The sequence below is a fragment of the Dendrobates tinctorius genome, unplaced genomic scaffold, assembly GCF_039654945.1.
Source record: "Dendrobates tinctorius isolate UK_male_01 unplaced genomic scaffold, ASM3965494v1 ptg000023l, whole genome shotgun sequence".
Lineage (NCBI taxonomy): Eukaryota > Metazoa > Chordata > Amphibia > Anura > Dendrobatidae > Dendrobates > Dendrobates tinctorius.
In genome coordinates, this window is record NW_027361691.1 from 5,247,529 (window position 1) to 5,263,468 (window position 15,940).

Sequence of the window (15,940 nt, forward strand, 5' to 3'; positions counted from 1 at the left end):
CTTGGAAGAAGGAGAGGAGAAAAAAAGCCCAAAAACGAAAATTGGCTGCAGAAGGGAAGGGGTTAACCCCGTAGTCAGAGTATATCTGGTAATGCGCTTACCTTCGTTAATCCTGATCTGCTCTAGTGATCGAGGGTTGCGGATAAAGATGGGAGCACCTTCCGCGGGTGCTAATAGCACGCTGAGAACTAGAAGTAGTCTAAACAGCATTGGAGCCTGGAGGAATATCGCTTACTGTGTGCGGCACAATCAGCTTCTCCAGACAAAGCGTCTCACTGCAACATCGCTGGTTAGAACCAAGCATTCCGTGACATCACAGCTGGAACCCAATAGTGACATCATGGTGGGCGGGGCTACACATGAGTGATGTCACAATTGGGGCTCATCCACTAAACGTTCCAAATGTATATAATAAGAATATACAAAAGAAAGAAAAGGAAAGAAGAAAAATAAATAACTCAAAAAGGAAAGAACGCTTTTTTTCACATACTCACATTTATTATATTTTATGTACTTTTATACAACAGAAATGTGTTCCCATTTGGGAGAATAATCATTCTCACTTTCAGTCATTGACTTTTTTCAACATTCTTTACACATTTTTTCTTTTCACTATTTTGTTTTCCACTTTAATTGCATTTTTATTCATTTGCACATACGGTTCATATTCACATAGAAGCTTTTCTCCTTTCTACCTTTTTACTAGGTTATTTCACTATCATTATCACTGACAGTCACATTTTTCTTTTTTTTCCTCAATATCTGTCTCCCAATTCCCCTTCCCATTAAATATCACTATTCCCCTTTGTTCATAGTCATCAACAGCCATATTATCACAAAATATCTTCACCAACTCTTTTTCCAATGGTAAAGATGGCGGCCATGATTGTTGTGCACTGTCCTGACTGGCTAGCTGGTCCCACATCATGAACCGTGATATTGTTGCACTTCATTGACGCGCTTCTTGCTGCCGGCCGGCAGCAGATGTCATGCCCATGTGCACGCGGCAGCGCTCAATAAGGTGACGTTTTCCCTGATGACCCATTTGCAGCAGCTGTATTCGCACTTTATTAGCCAGCCGATACCCCTCCACCACACGTCCTGTCAAAGCGGAAGCGAAACGCGTGCTGGATTTGTGGCATGCTCACTTGGTCTGTATTATGCATATACTCTATCACGTCATTAATTATTAATACAGGATAAGTGAGGGCCCTGCTCGCAAGCTTACAATCTACAAGGAATTGGGAGGGGCGCAATAGGTGAGAAGCACTTGTTATTTCAGGTCCAGCCATTATAATAGATAGGGGTTTTCATATAAAGCTGCACGATCCGGTCATCAACCAGTATGTTTAAATGCAGATATCAAGTGCGGTTTTCATGTGCATGGAGCCTGTGGAGTCAGATGAATAGGAGGGAGCATTTATTATCCTGGGTTGCTTTATGCATGGCATCATATAATAATGTAGGTTAATATTAAGATGAGCAGGACTCATGGGAGTTCGGGTTTGTCGTGTTCGGACAAACTTTAGTCCAAAGTTTGGTTCGAGTACCAGAACCTGACCAAAGCTTGACCCCGGACCTGAACCTCATATTAGTCAATGGGGACCTGAACTTTGATGCTGTAAAATGGTTTTAGTAAGGGCTACGGGTTCACTTAAGTAGGCAAAATGGGGGTAAGAGCACGACAATTGCCCTGCAAACAAAAGTAGATGGAGAAATTACTTAAAATAACAAAATATTTAAAAAAAATCTTAAACCAAAAGGCGGAAGTCCTAGTTGAGAAGTAGAGCAGTTCCTTGTGAGTGTATTTTACTGTATTTGTTAATAAATAAATGAAAAAAAACAATGTGGATTCCCCTATTTTTAATAACCAGCAAATGGAAAGCAGACAGTTGTGAGCTGTTCTTATTATTTAGGGTCCCACCTTATTTGTAATAAGTAGAAAAGGCAAAGCAGACAACTGTGAGCTGAAATTAATAGGATGTGAAGCACCATAGTTATTGGGCCCTTCCCAGCATAATAAGACCAGCTCACTTGCAGTATAAGCCAGTGTAGGCCTGAACTTTTTTGCTGTAAAATGATAGTTGCAAGTGGTTGGGGGTTGCAAAAGGAAGTAAAATTGGGTTAGGAGCAGGACAGCTGCTCTGCAAAGAAATGTGGATAGCAATTTCACTTAAAATTACAGAGTATAAAAAAAATATAATAATTATCTTGAACCAGGAGGCAGATGCCAAAGTGAAGAGGTGTAGATGGATGTGGCAGTGTAAGTGGAAGAAGCACGGGAGGAGGTATCCAACACTGTTTTTGTGGAGTTTTTGTTTTTTAGGGAAATTGCTTTAAAGTTTTGTTATGGTAATTGCTGGGTTCTGTAGGTGTACAATACAGTGGGTACGGAAATTATTCAGACCACTTTATATTTTTCAATCTTTGCTTCTTTGCAGCCATTTGGCAAATTCAAAAAAGTTCATTTTTTTTCTCATTAATGTACACTCTGCACTAGAGTTGAGCGAAACGGGTCGAAAAAATTGAAAAGTCGCCGACTTTCGCCAAAGTCAAGTTTCATGAAACGAAACCCGACCTTAGCGTGAGGTCGGCCACGAGGTCGGCGACTTTAGCAGCAAAGTCGCATTTCAAAAGATGCTTGAGCGCCCTTTTTGCAGCCAATCATGAAGAACGGACACTGTGGGCAACGTGATGGCATAGGCAGCGGTCACCACCATCTTGGAGAAGGGCATGCAAGTGATTGGCTTGCTTTGTGGGGCATCACAGGGGTATAAAAGGGTGGGGATGCCAACCGCCATGTTACTCATGCTAATCTCAGAATAGGGAGAGCTGCTGCTGGTGATTCTGTAGGGAGAGCGTTAGGCAGGGAAGAAGATACCAAAAACTGATTCTGCTGCTAGAGACTTTGCCTGTACAACACACCAGTCACTGTGCAGTGCAAGGGGAGGCTATATTGTGGTGCCTCAGCTCTGTTGATTAATAGGCTGCCTTTTAAGGATACCTGGTAGCTGCATTGCTGTGTGCACACTGCTGAGCAAACTGCTTTTTTCAAAGCAATCCAGATTTTATTGTTTTGTCCTTGTGAGTTACTGAGCATTCATTTTTCACACACTGTACAGCGGTGTACGCTCCTCACACAGTACCGTGTAACGGCTGTTATCACGGCCACAGTGAAGCTATCTGTGTGTGACTCTGTAAGGATAAGTCGAGGAGTTGTTCCGTTCTTACAGACCTACACTCTAGGGAGATTCCAGTTCTGCCCAATTCTATATACACCTTGTAGTTTGTCATACACTAGGCAATTTCTGCTGGTCACATTGTGGTGTTAAATAAACAGGGCTTGACTGAATCCAACAGTGTCCTGAAGTGTAGAGACATTCCAATTCTCCACAGTCCTCTATACACCTTGTACCTTGTTTTAAAGTACCAGAGAGTTGGTGGAAATTTGGGTACATTTTTCCAAAAAATGAGGAAGTGTGGTGGAAGAGTCACTGGTAATGATGGTGTTGGTGTTAGATCTGCTGGTAGTGGCAAAAGCAAAATAGCACCTAATGCAGGAGGTGTTGAGGCTGCGTCATCGTCTGGCTCCACAAGGCCTCGAAGGCTCCCTTTTCTCTGTGTAGGTAAACCGCTTCTAAAGCCGGAGCTTCATGAACAAGTTTTGTCTTACATTGCTGACTCAGCCTCCAGCTCTATCGCCTACTCTTCTGAAGTTTTAAAAAATAAAAGCACTGAGTCGTCATTGGAGGCTCATGGTCATGAACCACACCTTTCCTTGTGTCCTTCACCCCTACCAAAATTGAAGGATGCGGCAGGCCACACTACAGATTACTCCATGGAGCTGCTTTCACATACCATGCCTGGGTTATCAAGTCAAATCGTGAATTACCCAGGCAAAGATGAATCTGACATGGAGTGCAATGATGCACAGCCACTGATAGATGATTCTGCTGGTACATTTACTCAGAGCACTACATTGTCCTCGCTGTGTACTGAGACAGAATCTGATCCAGATGAAACTCAGGTGCCTCTTCCCGCATACTATACCACCATACATGGTGCCACAGAGGAAGGTGCACATGACATTGAAGAGGAGGTGATGGATGACCCAGTTGTTGTCCCAGATTGGCATCCATTGGGGCTAGAGTGTGCCACTGCCAATAGCTCAGAAGAGGACGAGGAGCATCCGCAGAGGGCATCGACATGGCAACAGTTGTTATCTGGCAGGCCCGGAGCAGTCCAAAAACGGGTTACAAAAACCCCAAAAATTGCTGGACAACTTGGCCAGATGGTCCAAATAGCACAGCGTGCAAGGCCTCAAACTGTTTTCCCTAGTAGGAAGAGTGCAGTGTGGCACTTTTTTGAACAAAATCCTAATGATCAGGCAAAGGTTATCTGTAAGAAGTGCGTAAAGACCTTTAGCCGAGGGAAAAATCTGAGAAATTTGAATACCAGTTGCATGCTAAGACATTTAACCACCATGCACTTGCAAGCGTGGACGGACTACCAAAACTCACGTACCACATGTGCTGCTGCTCCCAAAGAAGGTAGTCAGCAACGCAACATTGTTTCCCCCACTGTAAGTCCACCGGTTAGCACACCGTCAGCAGCAAATGTTGAGTTGTCATTGCAAGGGCTAATCAGTCAGGGAATCACACTGTTATTGCAACGAAAGATTGAATCTAGGCCATAAGAAAGAACACCAACTCCATCACCATCATCAACCCTCTCTCAGTCCGCCATGTCCACCGCTAGTTCCACCATATGCAGCTCTCAAGTCCAGCTCACCCTTACAGAGACTATGAGTAGGACAAAAAAGTACTCATCTTCTCATCCGCGTACACTGTGTTTGAACGCCCACATTGACAAACTAATCTCGTTGTAGATGATGCCCTATCGGTTGGTTGAAAGCGCAGCTTTCTGCAAACTAATGGCCTACGTAGTACCACGCTATCAACTACCCAGTCGCCACTTCTTTTCTCGCAAAGCCATCCCAGCCCTCCACCTTCATGTGAAAGACTGCATTGTCCATGCACTCAAGCAGTCAGTGAGTGGAAAGGTGCACCTCACAACTGATGCATGGTCCAGTAGGCATGGCCAGGGCCGTTACGTGCCCATCACTGCGCACTGGGTTAATGTGGTGTATGCAGGGTCCACAGGGAACAGCGGTGGTGGAACAGTGATGCCTAGCCCACGGTATAGGAAACAGTTGGCTGTAGGCGTTCGGCCCTCCTCCTCCTCGAAAGCTGGTCCACAGAGCGCAGTCGCAAGAGCACTGCATCCGCAGCTGACAATGTTGCAAACGAGGTGTCCCCTATCGATCAGCTAGTGGAAAGCGTCAGCAGGCTGTGTTGCAGATGATGTGTTTGGGCGACAGACACACCGCGGAGGTACTGGCCGACTACTTTCAGCGACAAACTGACTGGGCAGTCTACATCTTGAGGCAGGCAAGGTAATTAGTGATAACAGCCGGAATTTTGTGGCAGCCATAGCCCTTTCAAAACTCAGACACATACCTTGCTTGACTCACACCTTCAAACTGGTGGTGCAGTGCTTCCTCACTAATTATTCGGAGTTAACAGGCCTGCTCCAGAAGGTTCGAAGACTGTGCTCGCACATCCGCCGGTCACCGGTACACTCCAGTCGAATGCATAAGCTGCAGCGATTGATCCACCTTCCCAAGCACCGCCTAATTATCGACGCTGCAACAAGGTGGAACTCCACCCTGCACATGGTTGAGCGGCTGTGCGAACAAAGGCAGGCCGTAATGCATTTGTGGAAGGATACACGGGCAGGCACTTTGAGGGCAGACATGGAGTTGACAGGTGTGCAGTGGTCGAAGCTGAAAGACCTCTGTAAAGTCCTTCAGTGTTTTGAGGAATGCACACGGCTGGTAAGCGCAGACGACACCTTCATAAGCATGAGGATCCCACTTATGCATCTGCTCATGGAAACTGTGACGCACATTAAGGAGCAGGCGTCTGCAGCCAAGGTTGATGAGGAGGAAGACGAGGAGTGAAGCCTTGATGACAGTCAGCCATTGTCTGGTCAGGGAACTGTCGTGGACGAGGTGGAGGAAGAAGAGGAAGAGGAGGAGGAAGATGATGGGGATAATTATATAGGGAAGGAGGATGCTTCTCGTGGGGCAAGAGAAAATATTGGCTTTGCAAGGTCTGGTACTGGGTTTGAGCGTGATTGGAGGGATGTGGATTTGCCTGAAAGTGCTCCTCCACCCAGCACTCGCAGTGCATCATTGACACCTGGAACATTGACCCACATGTCAGATTATGCCTTGCAGATCCTAAAAAGGGACTCCCGCATTGCCCAAATGATGAACGATGATGACTACTGGTTGGCCAGCATCCTGGATCCACGCTATAAAGGCAAATTCCAAAACATCATGCCACAGGAGAACCTTGACCTAATATTGGCTAATAAACAAGCTACTCTGGTAAACCGGTTGGTTGAGGCATTCCCAGCACACAGCAGCGGTGAAGGTTCTCACACAAGCCGTAGGGGCCGGGTGCAACTTGGAACAGGTGTTCGTGGTGCACACATCAGAAGTGGCGTTGGAGACAGGGGTTTCATGACCATGCTGTGGACGGATTTTTCAAGTCCCGCTCACACGACTGGTAATACTGCATCAATTGAAAGTGACAGGAGACAGCACTTGTCAAGTATGGTTACAAACTACTTTTCCTCCCATATCGATGTTCTCCCTCACAGGTTATTCCCATTTGACTATTGGGCAGTTAAACTGGACACCTGGCCTGAATTGGCACAATATACCTTACAGGAGCTCGCATGCCCAGCTGCAAGTGTGCTATCGGAAAGAGTCTTCAGTGCAGCTGGATCAATACTGACAGAAAAAAGGACCCGTCTGTCGACCCAATATGTGGATGATCTAACCTTCATTAAAATGAACCATGCATGGGTTTCCAAGGATTTTGTCCCACCTTACCCTGATGACACATAGGTTGCCAGAAAAATTGCTTTCTTTGGTCCGCCTGTTCCTGGGACTTGACCAATTTCGCCTTTAGCAGCAGGTGAATGTCCCACATCAACATATGGCATTTTGTAAACCTCCCTAACTGGGCAGCCTCCTCCCCCTGGGCCGGGGTCACCACCGAGCGCATGCAACCGTGCGAGTGCCGTTGCCCTGGACAGGTGGGTGGGCCAACTCGTGGGCTCGGGACTGACACAGGGTCCCTCATAGTGCAATCAAGTGTCTCTGATGGTGGGGGTGCACACCCGCCATCAGACACACCACCGTACTATGAGGGGCCCAGTGCCAGTGCTGACCTCCACGAGTGGGCCCCCCTTGCTTGGGCAGGGCCCCAGCATTTGCAATGTTTTCCTCTCCCTGCTCCTCCGCTGTGTAGTCTGGGCTGTCAAATCCATCACTGGGACTGCCACTACAAATTTGGTGAACTGATACAAGATGATGGTTAAGACGTAGCTATGCCCTGTCCCGCTGGCCGGGATCTAGCTTCAGATGATCAATGGCTTCCATTTCTTATGGACGTCGACTTACAATGAGATGCAGTGGTGGTTTCTCATCAGCTTTAACAGTTTTCCTACCCACAGACGTGTGACATTCCAGCGCACATTTTCAAATGTGCCCTCCCTCTCATGCCAATCCAATTGAATCGCCTACAGCCTGTGGCTTCTGTGTTTTGCACTCCAAAGTTACGTGAGAGATCATGATAGGCAATGAGCACCATGTTTACATCTGTCGCTGTGATCAAAATTGGATGGATATGAGTAACGGTGATGGGATCAACGGTGCTGCAATACAGCAACACTTTCTTCACAAAGAAAGGTTTTTGCTGTGTCCACACACTAATTATTTGAGGGTCAGCATCGCCTCTGAGAATTGTGACGGAAGTTGTTCCCGTCAATAGTAATTTGTAGATTATTGCAATCACTAGACTTTAGGTCAATAATTGTATGCATCTCATTTCCTATTGCAGAGAGTCTGGGCTGTCTTACTGAGACAGAAATATAAATGAAGATTTAAAAATACCACCAAAAGTGTATCATGGTGTACGCTTGAAATACATTTCCTTTTTTCTAATTTTTAGATTGTTGTGTAATCCATGCAGAGAACATGGAGATTTTAAATGTTTAAACTATGCTCTATATAACTGCTATCCAGTGATAATGTACCGTATCTCAACTTTGTACAATCTGGTCAAATCCATACTGGGCCTGAGACCGTCTGAGCCCGCCTCTTGATTGATACACATAGGTTTTTAATATGTAAACTAGGCACCATATATACGTGTTATCCGTTGTAACTGTACCCTTTATCAACTTTCTCGAATCTTGTAGAATCCATACTGGGCCTGAGAATGGCTGCAGAGCTGTTAAGCAAGCTACAGCACCTGTGGTTTGGATACGTAATGTTTTGCATTTTTTCTGGAATGGCGGTTAGGCCGAAATCAGGAATTGCTGTTGACCTGCACTTACTGGGAAATCATCGTTTGCGGAGAATAATTGGAATCCCAGATCCCCATCACTGGCGGTGTTCAGCGGGTTATCTGCACCTGTAAGCGACAAAAGCTGGTCCTTTCAGTGTAGCGCGCATGTAGCCCCGGACATGGAAGGCCATGATAACCCTGTTATTACTCGATCGCGCATGCCAGAGCCTCGCGTATCCCTCTAGTAAGCTATACGCGTACCGCGGGGGCATGCCGGAGTCTTGTTCGTTAACGTAAAAAAGCGGACAAATCGCTAGCACAACTACTAACGGACAAACCACACCACACACAGAATCGACAAAGCTTTCAATGTGTGCATCTTTTTGTGAAGTGGCATGGTTGTGGTTTCTCGGGTGGAGTCCAATTAAGCCGCAGGCTCCACTCCTGGTGGTGCCCTATTGGACATTCCTTTAAGGTTCAGCTTTGCATCCATACTGCCCCTAGAAACAAACTCTTTGCCTTCATGGACGCTGTTTTGAGGTTCGTGGGAATAACGCCGCCCGATCGCCAGTTGCCATAATTTATTGGTGGGAAGAACAACGGTATATGATCGTGTTCATTTTCAGATTTTGGTTTTCTTTTTTACATTTTAATTCCAGCCTTTCTTGACTTCATAAGGGCATGACAAGCCTATATCTGTGTCTCCTCCACCTCCTCCTTTTACTCCTCCACCTCTTTTGTAAAAGTAGTTGCCCTTTTCCATATGTTATTTTTGTCTTCTGAGCATTTTGTCGGCTTTGGGACACCTTTTAAGGTATTTTGTAATTGTTTTCTATGTGTTTGTGTTTGCCTGCCATTGTTTTCAGTGTGAGATTGACAATTATCCTTTGACTGAATAGAGCTGTATGCTTCTGATACAGTGCCATATATGTGATGTTATTTTGTGTCTATTTTGTGCTAAATTTGGAAGTTTGGTGGAAGAGGCCGTGGACGTGGGCATGGGGGGGCCAGCTGGTGCTGATGGTGGTGGTGGTGCATCTGCTGGTAGTGGCAAAAACACAATAGCAGCTAAGGCAGGAGGTGTTTAGCCTGCGTCATGGTTTGTCTACGGAACGCCTGGAAGGCTACTGTTATGAGCGGTGGAACGCACTAAATAAAATTAAAATAAAGTGCGTTCACCGCTCGGGGTCCACCGTGCGGTAGATGACAAAACCGCTGCTGAAAGAGGCAGGGCACTCAGGCGGAGATGTGCACAGGACTTTAGCTGCAGTCAGTGCACTAAAGCAGACTCTGTTATATGCACAGAACTGCCAACAAAACATAAATACCGCTGAGTCTGTTTAGGGTCACAGACTTCAGCGATGTGGACACGGTATTAAAGCTCACAGAAATAGCCTTAAACACCAGGACTATCCCCTCTAGACCTACCGTAAAACTTAAGGTGTGAGGTGTCGCAACTGCGAACACCCGGGAGGCTGCAACCGCAGCACGGCGTGAACAGAGCCGCAAGCAAGGCGCTGCAAGGACGCTGGCGCAATGCAGGACGCTTAGCTGCTGCAAAAGGTATGGCTGGACCGCGCTGGCGCTAGCGCTGCTACTGGCGGCTGCCCAATCACTCACACAATCGCAATATCAGAGGGAAGGGGTTTCATAATAAGTCATCCACCACTCCAAGCATCCATTACCATACACACAGCAGCAGTATGAAAATACTAGCGCATGGCGGAACGGCCATGCGCACTTTTTCTAGCGTTCGGGACCTGCCGAAAATCTCCAGAGCCCTGAGCATACCCAATGGAATCAGGAACAGGACCTGAGCACCTGACTCCTGAAGTCCAATGGGAGCTCATCCCATGAGCATGCTCAGAAGAAGGGACGAAGGACTTAGCCTCTGGTGGCAAATGTGAGGATCTGTGTTCCTGCATAGGTATTGTAGGAACCAGATTCCTAACATTACCCCCCTCCTAGGGCCCCCCCTCCCTGAAGCCTCCGACCAGGTCTCAGGAGGGATACCCTGTTGACAATAGGAGCGGAAGGTTTAGGAGACCGCCGCCGTGTATCGACGGCCGTCACTACCCTCCATTCGGGGAGACTGTCCCGAGCACATAACGTGCATGCCCGAATGAATTTTTTGAAGTCTCGAGCTTTATGGGGCCACCAATACGCTCCAGCCAAGGTGTATATGAGCCGACATGTTTTATAAAAAAAAAAGCCATTTTATAAAAATAAAGTGAACTTTACTGTTGGAACTGGTGAAACATATATACAGCAGGCATCAGGTACAAAGTTTCTTTTCACATCATCGGTTTTACACAGAGGCACAGGCATGGCGGTCACATGTGACAGCATCACAACATTTCAGCAATAAAACATAGGTGACTAGACATAGGTTACACCCCCATTACTAACCCTATAGTGAAATGTAATAAAGACAAGCAGCCCCATACTATGATGTTCCCAACTCCAAACTTCACTGTTGGTATGGTGATTTTGGGGTGATATGTAGTCCCTTTTGACCTCCAAACATGGTGTGCATTATGGCATCCAAAGAGTTCAATTTTGGTCTCATCTAGGCAGACTATATTGTCTCAGTATTTCACAGGCTTGTCTAAATGTTGTGGAGGAAACTTTAAACATGCCTGAACATGCTTTTTATTCAGCAATGGAGTCTTGTGTGGTGAGCGTGCATAGAGGCCATGGAGGTTCAGTGCATTACTTATTATTTTATTTAAAACTAGCTGAAGTGCCCGGCGCTGCCCGGGCATAGTAACTAACTGTGGCTAGTTATAGCAAATTATAATTATCCTCCATCACATAGTCCCGTGCCCATATACCCATCATGCATATCCACGATCCCATAGTCGAGTGCCCATATACCCATCATACATCCTTCATCTAATAGTCCCATGCCCATATACCCATCATACATATCCTCCATCCCATAGTCCCGTGCATATATACCCATCATACATATCCTCCATCCCATTGTCCCGTGCCCATATACCCATCATGCATATCCACGATCCCATAGTCGAGTGCCCATATATCCATCATGCATATCCTCCATCCCATAGTCCCATGCCCATATACCAATCATACATATCCACCATCCCATAGTCCCGTGCCCATATACCCATCATGCATATCCTCCATCCCATAGTCAACCATTATAACATCATAATGAGAGGCGGCAGGTCTTGCAACCTATGATGACATCAGCGTCGCCATGGCAACCACTATGACATCATAATGAGGGGCGTGGCTTGACGGGCACACTCTTTTTCCCCAGTATGTAGATAGGGGCAAAATTGTTTGGTGAATTGGAACGCGCGCGGTTAAATTTTTGCCTCACAACATAGCTTAGGACGCTCTCGGGGTCCAGACGTGTGACTGTGCCAAATTTTGTGGCTGTAGCTGCGACGGTGCGGATGCCTATCCTGGACATACACACATACACATACATACACACATACATACACACTTTGAGCTTTATATATTAGATAATTGTATCTGCTGATTCAAGTCCATTTTGTAGTTTTCCACTGCTCTTGAACAACTCTTCTGATAATTCTTTCCACTACTCTGAAATCCTGCAAGGAGCACCTGATCTTACCTGGTTTATAGTGAAATTATCTACTTTCCATTTACAGATCATGACCTCAAAAGTGTTCACTGGAGCATTCAGTAGTTTAGGAAGTCATCCATCACCAATGCCATCAGTAGGTTTTGCAACAATAAGGTTGAGAAGGTCTTGAGACAGCTCACTTGTTTTACCCATTATGAGCTATTTCTTGTGTGGCACCTTGGTAATGAGACGCCTTTTTTTAGGCAATCAGTTGAACCAGCTGATATTATTTTTCACTAGCAGGATTGCTTTTTAATTACCAATAGATTTTAGCTGGTGTCGTGGCTTTCCATGGCTTTTAGCACCTCTCTTTCTTCCTGTGTTCAATATTTTTTTGTGTCATTTTTACATTCTTACACATAATTTATGGACATCTGTGGTTTGATCTCTTTGCCTTTGTGGGTTCAATGGGTTGTTAACGACAAATATGACAAATATGTGTTTAGAAATATGTTTACTTAGAAAATGGTGATGTATTCAATACTTATTTCATGCGCTGTATGTATACACATACACACACCTCTTTAGATGATAAATCACACATAGCATTTGTAACATACTAAGTGAACAAGGTCCATTACAACACACTTTTATGAATCCCTATAAAGGCAGCAAAGGAACGAAAGAGGATAGTAATATAAGTCTAAATCAACATAATAATTTTGAACTTTCGAAAAGATTGTGCAAAAATCCTGCACTGTGTTCCTCTACAGCCCCAGGTTTATATATATTACTGTCATCTTTAGGGCTCATACTCACTTGTGAGAGACTCGTACCATTCTCATGCGAGTATCTCGCATGAAAACCTGGCACTGCCACCGGCACTCGGACAGGAGCGTGCGGCTACGTGTATTTCTATGCCACCACCGCACGCTCCAGTGCCAGTGCTGGCGGCAGTGCCAGGTTTTCATGCCAGAGGCTCTCACGAGAAGGGTGCGAGTCTCTCACAAGTGAGTATGAGCCCTTATACTGTTTTTTCTGCGGTTAGTAATTTTCTCCCCATCTAATTGTATATTTCCCGATGGACTTACAAGGTGACAAGTTCTAGGAATCCACTTCTATTCACATACTGGAGGTCTCTACATTACATTAAGTATGGCCGAAACAGCCTCAACTTGCAGGTAAAAATGGAGGGAAATTGCTGTAAAAGGTAGGAATAATTTTTCAGGTAACATCAAACTATTAGACTGGTATATTGCATTGGTCATTGCAATACAGTGATTCCAATCTGAGAGTAAATTGATCCAGCAGTTGTTAATAGGTAGCAAGATGTGTAGCTGATCCTATGGCCGGGGTCACACTAACCGACGAAAAATACGGTCCGTAGTTTACATGCGTAATACGGATGAATGACCCCTAAATAGTGCTCCGTAGGTCATCCGTAAGCAAGGTGTGGTCGCGTATTTTGTGCATGTCAGCATCCGTATGTAATCCGTATGGCATCCGTATGCATTCCGTATGGTGAGATTTTCTCGCAGGCTTGCAAAATGGACATTTAACGGTTTTGAGGCCTGCTAACTATTTAAATCATTAGCCTGCACCCTATTTATTGCCTCAGGAACAGGTGGCTGCCTCCATTCTGTCCATTTGTCACCTTGCATTCACTAGGTGTGTTGGTGTTGTATGAGCAACATGGCAAACAGTCTGAGTTTCAACACAACTGAGCAGGTTCTCTTCAACTGGCTTTTGTCACGCCTCTTTGGCCAACCATACCCAGTGATAGTGGATCCGCGGAGGAGGAGACGCATGTGGGTCCATCCACTTTTGAGGCAACGACTCACAAGAGGTCATTTTCACCACCTCTATTCTTCTATGCGTGAGCATCCTGTCAAATTCTAACAATACTGTCGCATGAGCCTTGCAACATTTGATCGACTCTTGGAGACAGTGCGCCCTGGGATAACCTTTCAGGACACAAGGATGCGCAAAGCTATATCTGCAGAGGAGCGACTTCTACTCACAATACGGTATGTACTACACAACCACATTCTCTACGTTCATAATGTGTGGGCCAAAGTATGTATTTTTGGCTTATTGGACTAAGATTAATGCCCTCATCTTAGTCCACATATGTTTCAACTTACAGACCAGAATGTTATGTGTAATATGTACTGAATATCACTTAGTAATTGGGCAAACAAAGATGTGTGTGTTATTCTCTCTGAATTCCTAACAAGTTTGGTATGTATGTACCTGGTGTTTTTGTAATTTGGGCATTCTAAAATCTTCCTTTTCTGTTGTTCTTCAGCTTCCTGTCCACTGGCCTTTCTTATGCCGCCCTCCACCATGAGTTTCTCATTGGAAGATCTACCATTTTTCAAGCATAGTCAGGTCAACGTGTATTGAAATCTGGACAAGACTCCATCAACTCGTCATGCCCGAGCCCAGGATGGAAGACTGGTTGAGGATATCAAGGGACTTTGAGGAGGAATGCCAGTTTCCTAATTGTATTGGGGCTCTTGATGGCAAACATATCCGGGTGCATAAGCCGCCGAACTCTGGCTCCCAATTCTTCAATTATAAACAATACTTTTCTGTTATATTGTTGGCTCTGGCAGACCCTCAATACAAGTTTATAATTGTTGACATTGGGGCCTATGGAAGGACGGGAGACTCTCGAGTCTTCAATACTTCCATTATGGCTCGGCGGCTACGCACCAACCAGCTGGATCTACCACCACCACGCCAGCTACCAGGCTCCATTCCAGAATCAGTCCCTTATGTCCTTGTGGCAGATGAGGCGTTTCAGTTAACACGCAATGTCATGAGGCCATATCCCCGGCGCAACCTTGACCACAGGCGCAGAATTTTTAACTTGCGCCTATCACGTGCTCGGCGACTGGTGAAGTGTTCCTTTGGCATTCTTTATGCCAAATGGCGGGTACTCCAGTCTGCCATTCAGCTGAGTGAGCAAAATGTAAATGAAGTAGTGAAAGCCTGTGCGGTTCTTCATAACTTCACCAGGATACATGATTGTTCCTCCTCTGCTGGTGTTGTGCGTAGGCCGGACAATGTGCATAGGGTGAGACCACCTATCAACCTTCAACGTAGACCGCTCTCTGGGCTCAAAGTGCGTGATATTTACACTAATTACTTTATGTCACCTGAGGGGGAAACTTCTTGGCAAGAGCATGCTGTATCTATGTTATAATGTTTGCTTTTATGTGTGTCTAAATATATATATTTCTACCCCTTCTGATTCTATGTCTGTTTAATGGCATTGTTAAGCGTATGTTAGTATGCTGATACGGTTTTTGATAATTGAGACAGAGACGTAAATTGTAGTAGACAAATTTTTACTTTTGCCTTTTTTTTGTTTCTTTTTTTAAAGGCAAACATATTTGTGCCATATGATAACTGGGGCAATGGGCCAAATTGCCCTTTTTGCAGATGTGATCATTTTTGAAGTATAAAATTTACACACATTTCCAAAACAAACAGAATGTTATAACAAACTTGCTACATTAGACATTTTGAATCCAAAGGAAAAAAGATGTGTTCTCCATCAACAAAATTATATAAAAAAGATAAAACTCACATTTCTTAGGAATGTTTGATAATCATATTAATAAGCCACCATGACAGCCAAGGCTACCTTACGCGTTTCTGACACATATTACATGTCTGTAAAAAGACTATATTTCACCAAGCTATACTGGGAAAGTCAAAGGATCAAAACAGACTACTCACTTGATAATGCCGAGAAAAGGCGTGCTGCCCTTATTCAAGTAGTCACTGTTTTGCCTGCTAAATATATTCCAGAATCAAGGCGAACAGCCTCAAGAACATCACGCTCTCTCTATGTATTATCAAGTGAGTAGTCTGTTTTGATCCTTTGACTTTCCCAGTATAGCTTGGTGAAATATAGTCTTTTTTACAGACATGTAAT